The sequence below is a fragment of the Arachis hypogaea genome, chromosome 8 (assembly GCF_003086295.3).
Source record: "Arachis hypogaea cultivar Tifrunner chromosome 8, arahy.Tifrunner.gnm2.J5K5, whole genome shotgun sequence".
Lineage (NCBI taxonomy): Eukaryota > Viridiplantae > Streptophyta > Magnoliopsida > Fabales > Fabaceae > Arachis > Arachis hypogaea.
In genome coordinates, this window is record NC_092043.1 from 20,911,074 (window position 1) to 20,933,401 (window position 22,328).

Here is a 22,328-nt window from a genome sequence, read left to right on the forward strand (position 1 = left end):
TTTCATTTATGACTTTTAGAATAAAAAAAATGCAATACGTTACATATGCATGGTAGATGAATATTTGCATTAACAACCACGTATGGGGTACATGCAGGGACTTTTGCGAAGAGGTCCACGACGCAGATACAGTTGAGCAATCGCAGCCCCCGCAAGCATCTGAGGTAAATCTTTTGCTCAGGTGTACTGCACACATTTTTTCAACAAGTAACTGATTCGTTGGCACCCATTTGTCTTGTTATGTAGCTTTCCGGTGTACCCAAAGCTACCTCCGAAACCTCGGATGAAGCTCTACAGCCGGAGGATGCTACTGCGGTCAAAGGTGCTCAGATCCAGCCGAAGGAGGACTGGTCGTTTCTGAAGATCGGTCTCATCGTCAAGGACTTGATGAGGGGCCTCGTGGAAAAGGTCCAGGTTAGGATTTACTCGTTGGCCTTGTATGTAACATGTCTTGTTGGTGTCCCTTATCCTAAATGGGTTTAGCTTACACTTTAATAGAGGGACCTTGAGAAGGAAACTGACAACCCAGCTGCTGCAATCTACAAAAAATCCATCATGTTGTTGGACTCTGACGGGGAGACGGATGAACAGTCAACCCCATAATCCATGAAAGTTGCATCTGGAATCGCAGGTGGAATGCCGGTTGCCCCAGATTCGGCTGAGAAGAGTACTCCACCCTTGCAAGGAACCGACAACATCATGAGAAAGTTGTTCCACACACTACCATCGGCCACAAGGAATGCCAAACAGCCACATTCTGGTGAGGGAACGGATAGATCTGTGTGAACTAGCTTGAATAGCATAAAGTCTACCCATTCAACGAGCAAGAAGGTAAATAATCGGTTAGTTTGTGTAACCCCAAATGCGACTAGTGACTAATGTTAGACAAACTTGTGGCGTAGATAAGGTTCAGCATCACTCCTACCATGGTCTTCAACAACCGACAGTCAGCCTTATTCGCCTATGTGTTCGACGGGAATCTTGATCCATGGTAAAACTCGACGCCTTGGTGTTTTAACATCTTAACAATCTCTTCCTACTGTAGCGAGGAACTTTTTCGCATTGGACTCGAGTCGGCAGACAGAGATGATATACACAGCTTGCTACCAGGAAATGACGTTGATGACAAGGTATGACACCTGTTTAGGCTTGTTTTGACGAGAAAATATATATATATATATATTGTATCACGATACACCATCAAATTGTTGTTTGCTGTTATTGGTTACCAGATCATCCATATGGTTGCCCTGACAATGACTGGTGCTGAGGTCCTTGCTATATCCCCTCGTACTGGTGCCTTCCTCCGTTGGTCTCGGTAACTTAACTCTGTCTGATGTTGGTACTCAAAATGAATCATTGTGCCATTAACGCTCGTTCCCATTCGTCGGCGCTCGGATATAGAACACAACTTTTTTTTATTCGTCAACGTTGTCTTTGTAGCATGATATTTTGAACGGGGAGACGACAGAACTAATGCTCAATCGTTACATGGAGAAATAGATGAGGTCATCCAGATTCCTTGAACTTGTCTGTTAATAGAGAACCATTATTGAATCAAAACCTAAACCACCAACAAGTGTCATCCATGGACTAACAACACGTGTTTATTTTGTGCAGATTTATGTTCCCATGCTGGACGCGTTGGGCCACTGGTTTCTGATGCTCGTGTCTTTCAAAGACCGGATAATTTACAACCTTGATTCATCATCGAACCAATTCGAGATGCCGCACCGAGAAGACCAGATCCGGAAAATGGTAACCTGAAAACTTCTGTCGTAGTCTTTACTTTGGCATACCATGCAACATGATGTGCATAATTGTAAGTATGATTAAATAAAAAAGGTAGAATACGACTATTATATTATACATTAAACCTGAGTGTCGACCGTTTTGCAGTTACAGGAGAACAAGATCAGGGCTACAACTGCGGTGAATCTGACCAGCACACCTTTCAACAAACTCAAAGAGCGTATGTTGAGCAAGGTAGAGTCATGGAGGATGAAATCAAAGAAGAACATCTAAGTCAATCAGCTCGTAGCTATGGCGATACTGGCCCTTAAGTTATTATTATGTTGCTTCTTTCTTTTTTGTTGCCTTTATGTCTGTTGAACTTTCCAGAACATATTAATATATATATATATATGTGTGTGTGTGTGTGTGTGTGTGATGATTAGTAAAAATGTAATTAAATTGTCACCTTTTTAACCAACGAGTAACGCACCACCAAGTAAATACAAATCTAAATGCCCCCAATTAATAAGGATATTTATCTTCGAAGTCCATAAATGCTTTTTTCTCTTTTTCTTTTGAAAAAATCAAAAATGGATTTCGCCAAGGATAAGATGCAATAGTTTAGGCCGAGAGAACTAGATTCGAAAGGGAGCAGTTAAACCATAAATACGCTTGCACCCGTATTTTTTACACTACTGGATAACACTGTCATAAACACATACACTGCCAGTCCCCTCGTCCAACGGAAAGTTTCAATGGAGCATTTGTATGCTGCCATTGAACTACCTCGCAACGTTTGGTTAGCCATAGCCATTAAAGTCGTAGCAAACTCCATTAAGGACCTGTGTAAGTTCTGTATGACGTGTTGCACTGCGCACGATGCAGGTGAAGAGGATTGGTGCACGAAATTGCAATCACACTTTTGCAATTCCGTACAACTAACCAGCAAGTGCACTGGGTTGTCCAAGTAATACCTTACGTGAGTAAGGGTCGATCCCACAGAGATTGTTGGCTTGAAGCAAGCTATGGTTATCTTGTAACTCTTAGTCAGGATATCAATAATTATCAGGGTTGATTGTGAAAACTAAAAGAACATGAAATAAGTACTTGTTTTGCAGTAATGGAGAACAGGTTGAGGTTTTGGAGATGCTCTATCTTCTGAATCTCTGCTTTCCTACTGTCTTCTTCTTCAAGCACGCAAGGCTCCTTCCATGGCAAGCTGTATGTAGGGTTTCACCATTGTCAATGGCTACCTCCCATCCTCTCAGTGAAAATGTTCAACGCACCCTGTCACGGCACGGTTATTCAGCTGTCGGTTCTCGATCATGTCGGAATAGAATCCAGTGATTCTTTTGCGTCTGTCACTAACGTCCCACAATCGCGAGTTTGAAGCTCATCACAGTCATTCAATCATTGAATCCTACTCAGAATACCACAGACAAGGTTTAGACCTTCCGGATTCTCTTGAATGCCGCCATCAATTCTAGCTTATACCATGAAGATTCTGATTAAGGAATCCAAGAGATATCTACTCAATCTAAAGTAGAACGGAGGTGGTTGTCAGGCACACGTTCATAGTTGAAAATGATGATGAGTGTCACGGATCATCACATTCATCAGGTTTAAGAACAAGTGATATCTTAGAATGGAAGCAAGCATGATTGAATGAAAAACAGTAGTAATTGCATTAATCCATCAAGACACAGCAGAGCTCCTCACCCCCAACCATGGGGTTTAGAGACTCATGCTGTAGAAGATACAATGAGAAACGTGTAAAGTGTCATGAGGTCCAGATACAATGTCAAAAGATCCTATTAATAGTGAACTAGTAACCTAGGGTATACAGAAATGAGTAAATGACGTAAAAATCCACTTCTGGGTCCACTTAGTGTGTGCTTGGGCTGAGCATTGAAGCTTTCATGTGTAGAGACTTTTTCTGGAGTTAAACGCCAGCTTTTATGCCAGTTTGGGCGTTTAACTCCAATTTTTATGCCAATTCCAGCGTTAAACGCTGGGAATTCTAAAGCTGATTTGCAACGCCGGTTTGGGCCATCAAATCTCGGGCAAAGTATAGACTATTATACATTGCGGGAAAGCCCAGGATGTCTACTTTCCAACGCCATTGAGAGCGCGCCAATTGAGGATCTGTAGCTCCAGAAAATCCACTTCGAGTGCAGGGAGGTCAGAATCCAACAGCATCTGCAGTCCTTTTCAGCCTTTGAATCAGATTTTTGCTCAGGACCCTCAATTTCAGCCAGAAAATACCTGAAATCACAGAAAAACACACAAACTCATAGTAAAGTCCAGAAAAGTGAATTTTAACTAAAAACTAATAAAATTATACTAAAAACTAACTAAAATATACTAAAAACATAATAAAAACAATGCCAAAAAGCGTATAAATTATCCGCTCATCACAACACCAAACTTAAATAGTTGCTTGTCCCCAAGCAACTGAAAATCAAAATAGAATAAAAAGAAGAGAACATACTATAGACTCCAAAATATCAAAGAAACTTAGCTCCAATTAGATGAGCGGGACTAGTAGCTTTTTGCTTCTGAACAGTTTCGGCATCTCACTTTATCCTTTGAAGTCTAGAATGATTGGCATCCATAGGAACTCAAAATTCAGATAATGTTATTGATTCTCCTAGTTAAGAATTATGATTCTTGAACATAGCCACTTTATGAGTCTTAGCTGTGGCCCAAAGCACTCTGTTTTCCAGTATTACCACCGGATACATACATGCCACAGACACATAATTGGGTGAACCTTTTCAGATTGTGACTCAGCTTTGCTAGAGTCCCCAATCAGAGGTGTCCAGGATTCTTAAGCACACTCTTTTTGCTTTGGATCACAACTTTATTTCTCTCTTTTTCTCTTAAATTTTTGTTTTCGTTTTTTTTTATTCACTACTTTTTCTTGCTTCAAGAATCAATTTGATGATTTTTCATATCCTCAATAACAGTTCTCCTTTTCCCTCATTCTTTCAAGAGCCAACAATTTTAACATTCTTAAATCAACAAATTCAAAAGACATATGCACTGTTCAAGCATTCATTCAGAAAACAAAAAGTATTGTTACCACATCAAACTAATTCAACTAGTTTCAAAGATGAATTCGAAATCCTGTACTTCTTGTTCTTTTGTGATTAAAGCACTTTTCATTTAAGAGAGGTGATGGATTCATAGGACATTCATAGCTTTAAGACATGAACTTTAATTTTTATTAATCATGAATTAAGAACACTACTCAAAAATAGATATAAGATGAGACTAGTAAGAATAGAAAACAACAATTTAAATAGGCTCCTAATGATAGAGGTTATCACAGAGTTAGGACTCAACAACCTTGATTTTGAGAAGTGGGCGCTCCCTCAAATTGAGGGGAGAATTTTTGGCGTTTCAACTCTTGAAGTTCACGCCCCTGCTTCTCTTGTTCCTTCAGCAATTTGCAGAGCATGTAGTTCTAATTCTGCTGTTCTTCCTTAAGTTGCTCCATAGTTTCTTGCAACTTGGTGATAGATGCTTCTAGGCTGGCCCAGTAGTCAATTTCAGGAAATTCAGGGAGGAACTCTTGCGCCCTCTTTTTGATAGAGTTGTCTTGCATTTGTCCTTCCATTGACTTCTTGGTGATTGGATGTTCAATGGGTATGAATTCATCTACTCCCATCTTTACCCCAGCCTCTTTACAAAGCAAAGAGATCAAGCTTGGGTAAGCCAGTTTGGCTTCAGTGGAATTCTTATTTGCAATTGTGTAGATCTCACAAGCAATCAGATGATGAACCTCCACTTCTTTTCCAAGCATAATGCAATGAATCATCACTGCTCTCTTGATAGTGACCTCAGAACGGTTGCTAGTGGGCAATATGGAACGCCCAATAAAATCTAGCCAACCTCTTGCAATTGGTTTGAGGTCTCCCCTCTTGAGTTGGTTTGGGACACCTTTTGAATTGGTTATCCACTTAGTTCCAGGGAGGCATATGTCCTCTAGAACTTGATCCAACCCTTTATCTGCTCTCACCATTCTCCTATTAAAGGATTCAGGATCATCTTGCAGTTGAGGCAATTTGAAGATCTCTCTAATTTTGTCCAGATGGAAGTAGATAACTTTCCCTCTGACCATGGTTCTGTAAGTATGGAAAGCAGTTCCAGTCATTCTCTGCTTATCTGTCAACCACAGATTTGAGTAGAATTCCTGAACCATATTTCTTCCAACTTTTATCTCAGGATTGGTTAGAACTTCCCATCCTCTATTTTGAATTTGCTCTTGGATCCCCGGATATTCATCTTCTTTCAGATCGAATTTGACTTCCGGGATCACTGACCTCAGACCCATTATTTTGTGATAATGGTCTTCATGTTCTTTGGTTAAGAACTTCTCTTGATTCCAAAGATTCTTTGAATTATTCTCTTTCTTTCCTCTTAAATTGGTTTGTTTTCCCCTAGGAGCCATGATCTTGATGAATCTTGGCTTAGTGATCACGGAAAAGTACACCAAACTTAGAGGTTTGCTTGTCCTCAAGCAAAAGAAAGGAAAGAGGGGAGAGAGGAGAAGAGAAAATTCGAATGGTGTGGGGAGAGGGGGAGGCCAAACGTGTTTAAATAGGGGAGGAGGATAGATTTTCGAAAATTTGAGGGAGATTTGAGAAGATATGGAAAAAATTTGAGGAGATAATAGAGTTTTTGAAAGAGCTTAGGAAAGGATTTGAGATAGATTTGAAGAAGATTTGATTTTTGAAATTGGAAGGTGAATGATGAAAGTTTGTAATGTGTTTATGCAGAAAAATATGGATCAAAACAAGAAAGTTTGAAAAAAATTGAAGTGGGAAACAAAATCTCCTCCCCTTGCCTTTCTGGCGTTAAACGCCTAGAATGGTATCCATTCTGGCGTTTAACACCCATTTGTTGGCCAATTTGGGCGTTTAACGCCCAGCCAGGTACCCTGGCTGGCGTTAAACGCCAGAAATCCCTTTATCACTGGGCGTTTTGCTAAACGCCTAGGATGCTGCACACCTGGCGTTAAACGCCCAGAATGGTGCCCATTCTGGTGTTTAACGCCCAAAATGGCACCTTAACTGGCGTTAAACGCCCAGAATGGTGCCCATTCTGGCGTTTAACGCCCAAAGTACCCCTTACTGGCGTTTTTTCGCCAGTAAGCTCTTTTTCTCTGCTTTTTGCACTGAATCCTTCTGTAACTCTGTGAATTCCTTAAATTTTGATAATTGCCCTTGTAGAAACAAAACATATGACCTGCTAATGACTGGGTTGCCTCCCAGCAAGCGCTTCTTTAATGTCTTTAGCTGGACCTTCAGTAAGGATCATTCCAGCCTCGGTTTTGAGCAGTCCTGCTCAAAGTTGCTTTCAAGATAATGCTTAATCCTCTGTCCATTAACAATGAACTTCTTGTCAGAATCAGTATCCTGAAGCTCAACATATCCATATGGTGATACTCCTGTAATCACATACGGACCTCTCCAGCGGGATTTTAGTTTTCCTGGGAACAATCTGAGCCTAGAGTTGAAGAGCAGAACTTTTTGTCCTGGCCCAAAGACTCTGGATGACAACTTCTTGTCATGCCACTTCTTTGCCTTTTCCTTATAAATCTTTGCATTTTCAAAGGCACTGAGTCTAAATTCATCTAGCTCATTTAGCTGGAGTAATCTCTTTTCACCAGCTAACTTAGCATCCAGGTTTAGGAATCTGGTTGCCCAGTAGGCTTTATGTTCTAGTTCCACGGGCAGATGACAGGTCTTGCCATACACAAGTTGGTATGGTGAGGTTCCTATTGGAGTCTTGAATGCTGTTCTGTATGCCCACAGAGCATCATCCAAGCTCCTTGCCCAATCCTTCCTTCGGGCTATTACAGTCCGTTCTAGGATTCTTTTTAGCTCTCTGTTAGAGACTTCAGCTTGCCCATTTGTCTGTGGATGATACGGGGTAGCTACTTTGTGGCTAATTCCATATCGGACCATAGCAGAGTAAAGCTGTTTATTGCAGAAATGAGTACCCCATCACTGATTATGACTCTGGGAATACCAAATCTGCTGAAGATGTGTTTCTGGAGGAATTTCAGCACGGTTTTAGTATCATTAGTGGGTGTAGCAATTGCTTCTACCCATTTAGATACATAGTCCACTGCCACCAAAATGTAAGTGTTTGAGTATGATGGTGGGAATGGACCAATAAAGTCAATTCCCCATACATCAAACAACTCAATCTCTAAGATCCCTTGTTGAGGCATGGCGTATCCATGAGGTAAGTTACCAGCTCTTTGGCAGCTGTCACAGTTACGCACAAACTCTCGGGAATCTCTATAGAGAGTAGGCCAGTAGAAGCCACATTGGAGGACCTTAGTGGCTGTTCGCTCACTTCCAAAATGTCCCCCATACTGTGATCCATGGCAATGCCACAGGATCCTCTGTGCTTCTTCTCTGGGTACACATCTGCGGATCATTCCGTCTGCACATCTCTTAAAGAGATATGGCTCATCCCATAGGTAGTACTTGGCATCTGAAATTAATTTCTTTCTTTGCACTCTGCTGTACTCCTGTGGTATGAACCTTATAACTTTATAATTTGCAATATCTGCAAACCATGGAGCTTCCTGGATGGCAAAGAGTTGCTCATCTGGGAAAGTCTCAGAAATCTTAGTAGAAGGGAGGGACGCCCTAGCTACTGGTTCTATTCGGGACAGATGATCAGCTACTTGGTTCTCTGTCCCTTTTCTGTCTCTTATTTCTATATCAAACTCTTGTAGAAGCAACACCCATCTTATAAGCCTGGGTTTTGAATCCTGCTTTGTGAGTAAGTATTTAAGAGCAGCATGGTCAGTGTATACAATCACCTTGGATCCCACTAGATAGGATCTAAACTTGTCAATAGCATAGACCACTACAAGTAACTCTTTTTCTGTGGTTGTGTAGTTCTTCTGTGCATCATTTAGAACGCGGCTGGCATAATAAATGACGTGCAGAAGCTTGTTATGCCTCTGTCCCAACACTGCACCAATGGCATGGTCACTGGCATCACACATTAGTTCAAATGGCAATGTCCAGTCTGGTGCAGAGATGACTGGTGCTGTTACCAGCTTGGCTTTCAGGGTCTCAAATGCCTGAAGACACTGTGTGTCAAACACAAATGGTGTGTCAGCAGCTAGCAGGTTGCTCAAAGGTTTTGCGATTTTCAAAAAATCCTTTATAAACCTCCGGTAGAATCCTGCTTGCCCCAGAAAGCTTCTGATTGCCTTAACATTGGCAGGTGGTGGTAATTTTTCAATTACTTCTACCTTTGCCTTATCCACCTCTATTTCCCTACTTGAAATTTTGTGCCCAAGGACAATTCCCTCAGTCACCATAAAGTGACATTTCTCCCAGTTTAAAACCAGGTTAGTCTCTTGGCACCTTTTCAGGACAAGTGCTAGGTGGTCAAGACAGGAGCTGAATGAGTCTCCATATACTAAGATGTCATCCATGAAGACTTCCAGGAATTTCTCCACCATATCAGAGAAGATGGATAGCATGCATCTCTGAAAGGTTGCAGGAGCATTACACAGACCAAAAGGCATCCTTCTGTAGGCAAACACGCCAGAAGGGCAAGTAAATGCTGTTTTCTCTTGGTCTTGAGGATCTACTGCAATTTGGTTGTAACCTGAATAGCCATCCAAAAAACAGTAATAATCATGACCAGCTAGTCTTTCTAGCATTTGGTCTATGAATGGTAAAGGAAAATGATCCTTTCTGGTGGCTGTATTGAGCCTTCTGTAGTCAATACACATACGCCACCCTGTGACTGTTCTTGTAGGAACCAGTTCATTTTTTTCATTATGAACCACTGTCATGCCTCCCTTTTTGGGGACAACTTGAACAGGGCTCACCCAGGGGCTATCAGAAATAGGATAAATAATCCCAGCCTCTAGTAATTTAGTGACCTCTTTCTGCACCACCTCCTTCATGGCTGGATTTAGCCTCCTTTGTGGTTGGACCACTGGTTTGGCATTATCCTCCAACAGGATCTTGTGCATGCATCTAGCTGGGCTAATGCCCTTAAGATCACTTATGGACCACCCAAGAGCTGTCTTGTGTGTCCTTAGCACTTGAATCAGTACTTCCTCTTCCTGTGGATTTAAAGCAGAGCTTATAATCACTGGAAAAGTGTCACCTTCTCCCAGAAATGCATACTTCAGGGATGGTGGTAGTGGTTTGAATTCAGGTTTGGGAGGCTTATCCTCCTCCTGAGGAATTTTCAAAAATTCTTTTGTTTCCTCTGGCTCTTCTTGATCAGGCTGAGCATTCTTGAAGATGTCCTCAAGCTCTGATTCTAGACTTTTAGTCATATTGATCTCTTCCACCAAAGAGTCAATAATGTCAGCGCCCATGCAGTCATTTGGTGTGTCTGGATGCTGCATAGCTTTTACAGCATTCAACTTGAACTCATCCTCATTGACTCTCAGGGTTACTTCCCCTTTTTGTACATTAATGAGAGTTCGTCCAGTTGCTAGGAAAGGTCTTCCTAGAATGAGAGTTGCACTCTTGTGCTCCTCCATTTCCAGCACCACAAAGTCTGTTGGAAAGGTGAATGGCCCAACCTTGACAATCATGTCCTCTATTATGCCTGATGGATATTTAATGGAGCCATCAGCAAGTTGGAGGCATATCCGGGTTGGTTTGACTTCTTCAGTCAACCCAAGCTTTCTGATAGTGGATGCAGGTATTAGATTGATGCTTGCCCCAAGATCACACAGGGCTGTCTTGGTGCAAGCACCTTCTAATGTGCATGGTATCATAAAGCTTCCTGGATCTTGAAGCTTTTCTAGTAAGCTTTTTAGAATGACTGCACTGCATTCTTCAGTGAGAAATACTTTTTCAGTCTCTCTCCAATCCTTCTTATGGCTTAAGATCTCTTTCATGAACTTAGCATAAGAAGGTATTTGCTCAAGTGCCTCTGCAAACGGAATCTTTATTTCAAGAGTCCTTAGATAGTCTGCAAAGCGGGCAAATTGCTTATCCTGTTCCGCTTGGCGGAGTTTCTGAGGATAAGGAATCTTGGCTTTATATTCTTCAACCTTAGTTACTGCAGGTTTATTTCTTACAGAAGTGGTTGAAGAAGCCTTTTTAGAGGGATTACTGTCAGCACTCTCAGGTGTCTGATCCTCCCTTGGCGTCTGAACGCCAGGATTGGGTGAAGATTGGGCGTTTAACGCCAACTTCTCTCCCTTTTCTGGCGTTTGAACGCCAGAACTGGGCAGGGAATGGGCGTTTAACGCCAGCTTCCCCCCCTTTTTTGGTTATCCTCTGTCAATTGTTCCTTATTTAGCGTTTTGCTACTTTGAGCAGTGTTATTCAATGTCTTCCCACTCCTCAGTTGAACTGCTTGACATTCTTCTGTTATCTGTTTAGATATCTGCTATTTTGCCTGATTCAACTGCAGTTCTATGTTCATGTTAGCAATTTTAGTTTCATGGAGCATCTCTTTAAATTCTGCTAACTGTTTTGTCATCAGGTGTAATTGTTGATTAAGCTCAATCATCTGTTCTTGAGGATTAGGATCAATGGCTACTGCCATGACTTCCTCTTTTGTAGAGAACTCATTGCTAGAGTACAAATGTTGATTTCTAGCAACAGTGTCTATAAGCTCTTGAGCCTCTTCAATTGTCTTCCTCATGTGTATAGATCCACCAGCTGAGTGGTCTAAAGACATCTGAGCTTTTTTTGTAAGCCCATAGTAGAAGATGTCTAACTGTACCCACTCTGAAAACATTTCAGAGGGGCATTTTCTTAGCATACCTCTATACCTCTCTCAGGCATTATAAAGGGATTCATTATCCTCTTGTTTAAAGCCTTGGATGTCCAGCCTTAGCTGTGTCATCCTCTTTGGAGGGTAAAATTGATTCAGGAATTTGTCTGATAACTGTTTCCATGCCTTTATGCTTGCTGTAGGTTGGTTATTCAACCACCTCTTAGCTTGATCTTTTACAGCAAATGGAAACAGTAATAGTCTGTAGACATCCTGATCCACCTCTTTATCACGTATTGTGTCAGCAATTTGTAAGAACTGTGCCAGAAACGCAGTAGGTTCTTCCTGTGGAAGACCGGAATACTGGCAATTTTGCTGCACCATGATAATGAGTTGAGGATTTAGCTCAAAGCTGCTTGCTTTGATGGGAGGTATACAGATGCTACTCCCATATGCAGCTGTAATGGGGTTAGCATATGACCCCAGAGTCCTTTTGGACTGCTCAATTCCACTTGAGTCCATGATGGAGAAAGGGAATATGATATGAATTCATAAGTAAAATATATATATATATATATATTTTTTTTTGAATTGACCGAAAAAATAAAATAAAACAAAAGGAAAACAAAATAAATTTTCGAAAACTAAAAGAAAATAAGATCAAAGCAAATTGAAAACTAAATCAATTAATTAGTTAAAAAGATTTTGGAATTAGCAATAGAAAAGATATGATTGAAAATTGTTTTGAAAGAAATTTGATTTTTTTTTGAAATGAGGAAAGAGAAAAACAACAAAATGACACCAAACTTAAAATTTTTAGAAAATCAAACACTAATTTTCGAAAATTTTAAGGGAAAAACACAAAGAGGACACCAAACTTAGAATTTTTAAGGATCAAAAAGGGACTAAGGACATGCAAATTCGAAAATTAAAAGAAAAATAAAAGCAAGCAATTGACACCAAACTTAAAATATGAAACTAGACTCAACTAAAAGACTCTAAACCAACAAAAATAAAACAGTCCTAATCTAAGCAACAAGATAAGCCGTCAGTTGTCCAAACTCGAACAATCTCCGGCAACGGCGCCAAAAACTTGGTGCACGAAATTGCACTCACACTTTTGCAATTCCGCACAACTAACCAGCAAGTGCACTGGGTCGTCCAAGTAATACCTTACGTGAGTAAGGGTCGATCCCACGGAGATTGTTGGCTTGAAGCAAGCTATGGTTATCTTGTAACTCTTAGTCAGGATATCAATAATTATCAGGGTTGATTGTGAAAAGTAAAAGAACATGAAATAAGTACTTGTTTTGCAGTAATGGAGAACAGGTTGAGGTTTTGGAGATGCTCTATCTTCTGAATCTCTGCTTTCCTACTGTCTTCTTCTTCAAGCACGCAAGGCTCCTTCCATGGCAAGCTGTATGTAGGGTTTCACCGTTGTCAATGGCTACCTCCCATCCTCTCAGTGAAAATGTTCAACGCACCCTATCACGGCACGGCTATTCAGCTGTCGGTTCTCGATCATGTCGGAATAGAATCCAGTGATTCTTTTGCGTCTGTCACTAACGCCCCACAATTGCGAGTTTGAAGCTCGTCACAGTCATTCAATCATTGAATCCTACTCAGAATACCACAGACAAGGTTTAGACCTTCCGGATTCTCTTGAATGCCGCCATCAATTCTAGCTTATACCACGAAGATTCTGATTAAGAAATCCAAGAGATATCTACTCAATCTAAAGTAGAACGGAGGTGGTTGTCAGGCACACGTTCATAGTTGAGAATGATGATGAGTGTCACGGATCATCACATTCATCAGGTTTAAGAACAAGTGATATCTTAGAATGGAAGCAAGCATGATTGAATGAAAAACAGTAGTAATTGCATTAATCCATCAAGACACAGCAGAGCTCCTCACCCCCAACCATGGGGTTTAGAGACTCATGCTGTAGAAGATACAATGAGAAACGTGTAAAGTGTCATGAGGTCCAGATACAATGTCAAAAGATCCTATTAATAGTGAACTAGTAACCTAGGGTATACAGAAATGAGTAAATGACGTAAAAATCCACTTCTGGGTCCACTTAGTGTGTGCTTGGGCTGAGCATTGAAGCTTTCATGTGTAGAGACTTTTTCTGGAGTTAAACGCCAGCTTTTATGCCAGTTTGGGCATTTAACTCCAATTTTTATGCCAATTCCAGCGTTAAACGCTGGGAATTCTGAAGCTGATTTGCAATGCCGGTTTGGGCCATCAAATCTCGGGCAAAGTATGGACTATTATACATTGCTGGAAAGCCCAGAATGTTTACTTTCCAACGCCGTTGAGAGCGCGCCAATTGGATTTCTGTGGAAACACGTGTGCTTTTTGCAACTATCAACACTACGGAAGAGGGTGGCACGTAAATGATGGTGATTGAGGTGCTGCTCATGTTTCGTGCGTGCATTGTCGGGCAGACTATGAGTTGATCCTGTTTGTCTACCTCTTTGACTGATAGGACAGGATTGTGTTCACCTTATTTTTTTGGTTATCTAATATATGTATGGAAAATGTAAGGATTGTGCTATTTATGTAATTATGTTATGTTATTATATATATTTATTTATATATCATGTGTCATTTCGTATGAAAAAAGTTATTTATAAAAAAAATTCTCCCTTAATCACTTTTCGGTGACAGCCCTTCATCCGTTTCTATCTATTCAAACGTCACATTGACTAACTTCAGTAGCAGAGCAGAGAAATTTAGATTAAATCCCACCTTGAAAGAAAGATGGTTTGGCCTAAGCTCTAGCGGGCCAAGATACGCATTTATTGCTATGTCTGCACAATAAATGGTACTCAATACAGCACACGCTTCCCCATCGCTTTTATGTTTACCGATAAAACTAGGGGCATTATTATCTTAATTTTTCAAAAAATACCTGAGGTGCATTATTTAAACATATTAAATTGTATTAATTTATTGTTTTAAAACTTAAATGACGATTAAAAAATTTAAACAAAGTAATCAAAACTTAAATGTCAAAAATATCCCTGAGATATACTTTATATACACGCAATTAACATACCGTATCCATCAAAACCACTCGTGAGTTCTTATAATCCGTACCTTCCTATCTAACCTCTCTGGAGAAAAATCGTTGCAACCTTCGTCCTCCAGCAGACTTCCCCGTCATCATCGGAGAAAATGTCGCAGGAATCCCCCACTGACCACAGCGTTAGTCCTGACAACCTCGCGAACTTCAGACCACAGATCTCATCGACGCCCTCGGTTGGATGGAGAATGTTTTGAGGGATAGACTTCAAATGACAAAATCAAAACTAAGGCAAGCAAGGCTGGCAACAATTACCGCGAAGGTCAAGGCGGGGATAAGGCGGCATGAACTGGAGGAAGCTCACCGGTTGCAACAGAATTTGCGCATGGAGCTGGAATAGCACCAAACGACCATTCGCTAACTGGATGACAAAGCAAACGAATTGAAGGGGCAAATTGCCGATCTTCATCAAAGGGAACAGCAATCGATGGCACTGTGGCATGAATTGGAAGGCAGGCTCGAGGTGGTGGAGATCAAGCTAGGGTTATTGGCCCGCCAATTATACGGTCAAGCTCCGCTGACGGCAGACCACTCTAGCGATCAGGAGCCCACCGGGCAGAGTGGAGACGATGTCAGGGGTATATGACCTACGACTTCTATGTTTCAAATCTTTATTTACTTTGTTTCTTTAGCCGTCCTTTTGATATTCTGTAACCCCTACTTAAAACTCATTTTTCTTAATTATATCTAGTTTTGCATCATTTGAATTTCTGTGTTTTTTTTTCTTCCAGCTGAAGCTATGAAATAATACGCGAACAAGAATGCGAATTAATTATGTTAACTTATTGGATCAAAGTGCCATTTTTTCAACCAAAATAAAATTTTTAACAGATCGTCATTTGCTAGCCACCGTTTTGGCATGTTAAATAAAGTTACATAAAGATAACAATACAACAGTACATTCGGGGGCAGATTAATAAGACTGATAAACAACCACGTTCACTAAAATGTAAACATCTCCAAGAAAATCCTGACCTCGTAATCTGTCAGGCAGTGCACACAAAGTGGATGAAATTGTGATCATCAACAATGGCTCCAAAGGCTTGGTGCTCTCAAACGTGAATCACACTTTGTCACAACTCCGCACAACTAACCAGCAAGTGTATTGGGTTGTCAAAATAATACCTTACGTGAGTAAGGGTCGATCCTACAGAGATTGTTGGTATGAAGCAAGCTATGGTCATCTTGTAAATCCCAGTCAGGCGGATTTAAATGGATTAAGAGATTATTGGTTTAAATAATGATAATAAAATAAATAGAAAATAAAGATAAAGTTACTCATGTAATTTAATGGTGGGAATTTCAGATAGGTGTATGGAGGTGCTGTGTTCCTTCTGAATCTTTGCCTTTCTACTTCTTCCTTCCAATTTTTTATCACTCCTTTCTATGGCAAGCTGTATGTAGGGCATCACCATTGTCAATGGCTACATCCCATCCTCTCAGTGAAAATGGTCCAAATACTCTGTCACAGCACGGCTAATCATTTGTCGGTTCTCAATCAGGTTGGAATAGAATCCAGTGATTCTTTTGCGTCTGTCACTAACGCCCAGCCTTCAAGAGTTTGAAGCTCGTCACAGTCATTCAATCTCGGAATCCTACTCGGAATACCACAGACAAGGTTAGACTTTCCGGATTCCCATGAATGCCGCCATCAATTCTAGCTTATAGCATGAAGATTCTGATTAAGAAATCCAAAAGATATGCGCCCCGTCTAAGGTAGAACAGAAGTGGTTGTCAGTCACGCGTTCATAGGTGAGAATGATGATGAGTGTCACGGATCATCACATTCATCATGTTGAAGTGCAACAAATATCTTAGAATAAGAATGAGTAAAATTGAATAGAAAATAGTAGTAATTGCATTGAAACTCGAGGTACAGCAAAGCTCCACACCCTTAATCTATGGTGTGTAGAAACTCCACCGTTGAAAATACATAAGTGATGAAGGTTCAGGCATGGCCGAATGGCCAGCCCCCAAAACGTGATCAATAGCCTCCTAAGATGAAGAATAAAATAAAACTGAGACCAAAGATGTCTAATACAATAGTAAACTATCCTATTTATACTAGACTAGCTACTAGGGTTTGCAGAAGTAAGTAATTGATGTAGAAATCCACTTCCAGGGCCCACTTAGTGTGTGCTTGGGCTGAGCTTGATCTATCCACGAGCTGAGGCTTCTCTTGGAGTTGAACGCCAAGTTGTAACGTATTTTGGGCGTTCAACTCTGGTTCTTGACGTGTTTTTGGCATTTGACTCTAGAATGCAGCATGGAACTGGCGTTGAGCGCCAGTTTACGTCATCAAATCTCGAATAAAGTATGCACTATTATATATTTCTGGAAATCTCTGGATGTCTACTTTCCAACGCCATTGAGAGCTCGCCATTTAGAGTTCTGTAGCTCCAGAAAATTCATTTTGAGTTCAGGGAGGTTAGATTCCAACAGCATCAGCAGTCCTTTGTCAGCCTCCTATCAGAGTTTTGCTTAGGTCCCTCAATTTCAGCCAGAAAATACCTGAAATCACAGAAAAACACACAAACTCATAGTAAAGTCCAGAAATGTGAATTTAGCATAAAAACTAATGAAAAAATCCCTAAAAGTAGCTAGATCCTACTAAAAACTACCTAAAAACAATGCCAAAAAGCGTATAAGTTATCCGCTCATCACAACACCAAACTTAAATTGTTGCTTGTCCCCAAGCAACTGAAAATCAATTAGGATAAAAAGAAGAGAATATACTATAAATTCTAAAATATCAATGAATATTAATTCTAATTAGATGAGCGGGACTTGTAGCTTTTTGCTTCTGAATAGTTTTGGCATCTCACTTTTTCCTTTGAAGTTCAGAATGATTGGCTTCTCTAGGAACTTAGAATTTCGGATATTGTTATTGATTCTCCTAGTTAAGTATGTTGATTCTTGAACACCAGCTACTTTTATGAGTCTTGGTCGTGGCCCTAAGCACTTTGTTTTCTAGTATTACCACCGGATACATATATGCCACAGACACATGACTGGGTGAACCTTTTCAGATTGTGACTCAGCTTTGCTAGAATCCCCAATTAGAGGTGTCCAGAGCTCTTAAGCACACTCTTTTTGCTTTGGATCACGACTTTAACCACTCAGTCTCAAGCTTTTCTCTTTGACCTGCATGCCACAAGCACATGATTAGGGACAACTTGATTTAGCTGCTTAGGCCTGGATTTATTTTCTTGGGCCCTCCTATCCATTGATGCTCAAAGCCTTGGATCCTTTTTACCCTTGCCTTTTGGTTTTAAGGGCTATTGGCTTTTTCTGCTTGCTTTTTCTTTTTTTTCTAAAATTTTTTTTCTCGCCAATATTTTTTTTTCGCAAGCTTTTATTTTTTCACTGCTTTTTCTTGCTTCAAGAATCAATTTCATGATTTTTCAGATCATCAATAACATTTCTCTTTGTTCATCATTCTTTCAGGAGCCAACAATTTTAACATTCATAAACAACAAGATCAAAATTATGCACTGTTCAAGCATTCATTCAAAAAACAGAAAGTATTGTCTCCACATCAATATAATTGAACTAAATTCAAGGGTAATTTCGAAACTCATGTACTTCTTGTTCTTTTGAATTAGAAACATTTTTCATTTAAGAGAGGTGAAGGATTTATGGAATTTATTCATAGCCTTAAGACATAGTTACTCAATACTAATGATCATGAGGTAGAGACACAAAACATAGATAAACATGTAGCATAAAAATTGAAAAAAATAGAGAAATAAGAACAAGGAAGTTAAGGAATGAGTCCACCTTAGTGAGGGTGGCGCCTTTTGAAGGACCAATGGTGCTTTTTGAGCTCTTTTATGTCTCTTCCTTGCTTCTGTTGCATGATCCCTAATGATTTTGGTGTTCCTATCCTTAGTTGCTCCCAATAATTATGTGGAAGAACATGTATCCCCTGAGGTATCTCAGGGATTTTTTTGATGAGGGAATTCCTTATGCTCTCTTGATGTGCAGTCAAATGCTCTTCTACTGAGCTATGGACCCTTGAGATGAATCTCTCTATCTCACATGACTCGGAGGTGGAAAAATTTTTTTTGTCTTCCCTTTTCTTCTTCTTTTTTTTTTGAGGTTTCTCTGGCCTTAGGTGCCATCAATGGTTATGGAAAAACAAAAAAGCTATGCTTTTACCACACCAAACTTAGAATGTTGCTCGCCCTCGAGCAAAGAAGAAAGAATGCAAGGAGAAGAAGATATGGAGGAGAGGGAGAGATGTGTATGTTTTGGCCATATGGGTGGGATTGGGTGGGGAAGATATGGGTGGAGGTGATTGGTGAAGAAGAGAGAAGGTGAGTTGAGGCAGGTGAGGATCCTGTGTGGTCCACAGATCCTAAGGTGTCAAGGATTTACATCCCTGCGCCAATGAGGCGTGTAAAACGCCCTCTGCATGCAATCCTGGCATTTAACGCCAGATTGGTGCTTGTTTCTGGCGTTAAACGCCAGCTCTAAGCATGTTCTGGGCGTTCAACGCCCATCCGCAACATGTTTCTGGCGTTGAACGCCAGCTTTCCTCAGTGTGTAATCCTAGCATTTAAACGCGAGATTGCTGAATGTTTCTGGCGTTCAGCGCCAGATCCATGCTTTGTTCTGGCGTTGAACGCAACCAGATGCTCCTTACTGGCGTTTAAACGCCAGTGAGTCCTTCTTCCAGGGTGTGATTTTTCTTTTGCTGTGTTTGATTCTGTTTAATTTTTGTATTTTTTTCGTGACTCCACATGATCATGAACCTAATAAAACATAAAAGAACAATAAAAAGAAAAATAAAATTAGATAAATAAAAATTGGGTTGCCTCCCAATAAGCGCTTCTTTAATGTCAATAGCTTGACAGTGAGCTCTCATGGAGCTTCACAGATGTTCAGAGCATTGTTGGGACCTCCCAACACCAAACTTAGAGTTTGACTGTGGGGGCTCTGTTTGACTCTGCATTGAGAGAAGTTGTTCATGCTTTCTCTCATTACTAAATAACTTGGCATTTAGCTTCATGATGGTCCCTAGATATTGAGCAACTTGCTCTCCAGTTATATCTTCATCCTCTTCAGAGGAAGAATAGTCTTCAGAGCTCATGAATGGCAGAATGAGGTTTAATGGAATCTTTATGGTCTCTATATGAGCCTCAAATTTCTTTGGGTCCTCAATAGGGAACTCCTTCTTGGTTGGGAGACGTCCCATGAGGTCTTCCTCATTGGGATTCACGTCCTCCCCTTCCTCCTTGCATTCGGCCATATTGACTATATCAATGGCCTTGCACTTTCTCTTTGGATTCTCTTCTATATTGCTTGGGAGAGTACTAGGAGGAGTTTCAGTGACTTTCTTACTCAGCTGGCCCACTTGTGCCTCCAAATTTCTAATGGAGGACCTTGTTTCACTCATGAAACTTAAAGTGGCTTTAGACAGATCAGAGACTATGTTTGATAAGTTAGAGGTGCTCTGTTCAGAATTCTCTGTCTGTTGCTGAGAAGATGATGGAAAAGGCTTGCTATTGCTAAACCTATTTCTTCCACCATTATTAAAGCCTAGTTGAGGCCTTTGTTGATCCTTCCATGAGAAATTTGGGTGATTTCTCCATGATGAGTTATAGGTGTTTCCATAAGATTCACCCATGTAATTTACCTCTGCCATTGTAGGGTTCTAAGGATCATAAGCTTCTTCTTCAGAAGATGCCTCTTTAGTACTGTTGGATGCATTTTGCCATCCATTCAGACTTAGAGAAATCATGTTGACTTGCTGAGTCAACATTTTGTTCTGAGCCAATATGGCATTCAGAGCATCAATTTCAAGAACTCCCTTCCTTTGAGGCGTCCCATTATTCACGGAATTCCTCTCAGAAGTGTACATGAATTGGTTATTTGCAACCATGTCAATAAGTTCTTGAGCTTCTGCAGGTGTTTTCTTTAGGTGAATGGATCCACCTGCAGAATGGTCCAGTGACATCTTAGAGAACTCAGATAGACCATAATAGAATATATCTATCATGGTCCATTCTAAAAACATGTCAGATGGACATATTTTGGTCATCTGCTTGTATCTTTCCCAAGCTTCATAAAGGGATTCACCGTCTTTTTGTTTGAAGGTCTAAACATCCACTCTAAGCTTGCTCAGCTTTTGAGGAGGAAAGAACTTGGCCAAGAAGGCCATGACCAGCTTATCCCAGGAGTCCAGGCTATCTTTAGGTTGAGAGTCCAACCATGCTATAGCTATGTCTCTTACAGCAAAAAGGGAAAAGTATGAGCCTGTAGACTTCAGGATCTACTCTATTCGTCTTAACAGTCTCACAAATCTGCAAGAACTCAGTTAAAAACTGGTAAGGTTCTTCAGATGGAAGTCCATGAAACTTGCAGTTCTGTTGCATTAGAGCAACTAATTGAGGTTTCAGCTCAAAATTGTTTGCTCCAATGGCAGGAATTGAGATGCTTCTTCCATCAAACTTGGACGTGGGTTTAGTAAAATCACCAAGCATCCTCCTTGCATTATTGTTGTTGGGTTCGGCTGCCATCTCCTTCTCTTGTTCAAAAATTTTAGAAAGGTTGCCTCTGGATTGTTGTAATTTAGCTTCTCTTAGTTTCCTCTTTAGAGTCCTTTCAAGTTCAGGATCAACTTCAACAAGAGTGCTTTTTTCCTTGTTCCTACTCATATGAAAGAGAAGAGAACAAGAAAAGAAGAGGAATCCTCTATGTCACAGTAAAGAGGATCCTTATTATTAGTAGAAGAAGAAAGGAATAAAAGTGAAGAAGAACCCAAACACAAAGGTGAGGATAGAAGCAGTGATTGGAGATGAAGAGAGGTGAAGAGAAGTGTTAGTAAATAAATAAATAAATAGAAGAAGATGAGAGAGAGAATTCGAAAATTAATTTTGAAAAGGAGTTAATGATTTTCGAAAATTAAAGATGAGATAGAATTAAAATTAAAATTTTAAAACAATTAGTTAATTAATTAAAAAGAATTTTGCAAAAGAGATGAGACATTTTCGAAAATTAGAGAAGGAGAAGTAGTTAGGTGGTTTTGAAAAAGATAAGAAACAAACAAAAAGTCAAATAGTTAGTTGAAAAAGATATTAAAATCAAATTTGAAAAGATAAGAAGATAAGAAGTTAGAAAAGATATTTTAAAATCAAATTTTTGAAAAAGATATGATATAAAAGATAAGATAAGATAGATTTAATTTTTAAAATGAAAATTAATTACTTAACTAACAAGAAACTAAAAGATAAGATTCTTAGAATTTAAAGATTGAACCTTTCTTAACAAGAAAGTAACAAACTTTAAATTTTTGAATCAATCACATTAATATTAGTGTAATTTCGAAAATTTGAAATAAAATTAAGAAAAAGATTTTGAAAATAATTTTAAAATTTTCGAAATTAATAAGATAAAAATGAAAAAGATTTGATTTTTGAAAAAAATTTGAAAAGATAGGATTTTTAAAATTGAAAATTTGACTTGACTTATCAGAAACAACTAATTTTAAAAATTTTTGACTAAGTCAACTCAAATTTTCGAAAATTAGGAGAGAATTAAGGAAAAGATATTTTTTATTTTTGAATTTTTAATGATGAGAGAGAAAAACAACAAAAATGACTCACAACATGAAAATTATGAATCAAAACTCATGATGCATGCAAGAACACTATGAATGTCAAGATGAACACCAAGAACACTTTGAAGATCATGATGAACATCAAGAACATATTTTTGAAAAATTTTTGATGCAAAGAAAACATGCAAGACACCAAACTTA

At 39.7% G+C, this 22,328-nt stretch overlaps 1 non-coding gene across 1 annotated transcript; it reads left to right on the forward strand.

The window, feature by feature from the left end:
* The first annotated feature begins 20,583 nt into the window (after positions 1-20,583).
* LOC112708520 (small nucleolar RNA R71) lies at positions 20,584-20,687 on the forward strand. The gene has a single exon (XR_003156374.1). It is a non-coding gene; the product is annotated as a small nucleolar RNA R71 (small nucleolar RNA).
* The last annotated feature ends 1,641 nt before the right edge of the window (positions 20,688-22,328 follow it).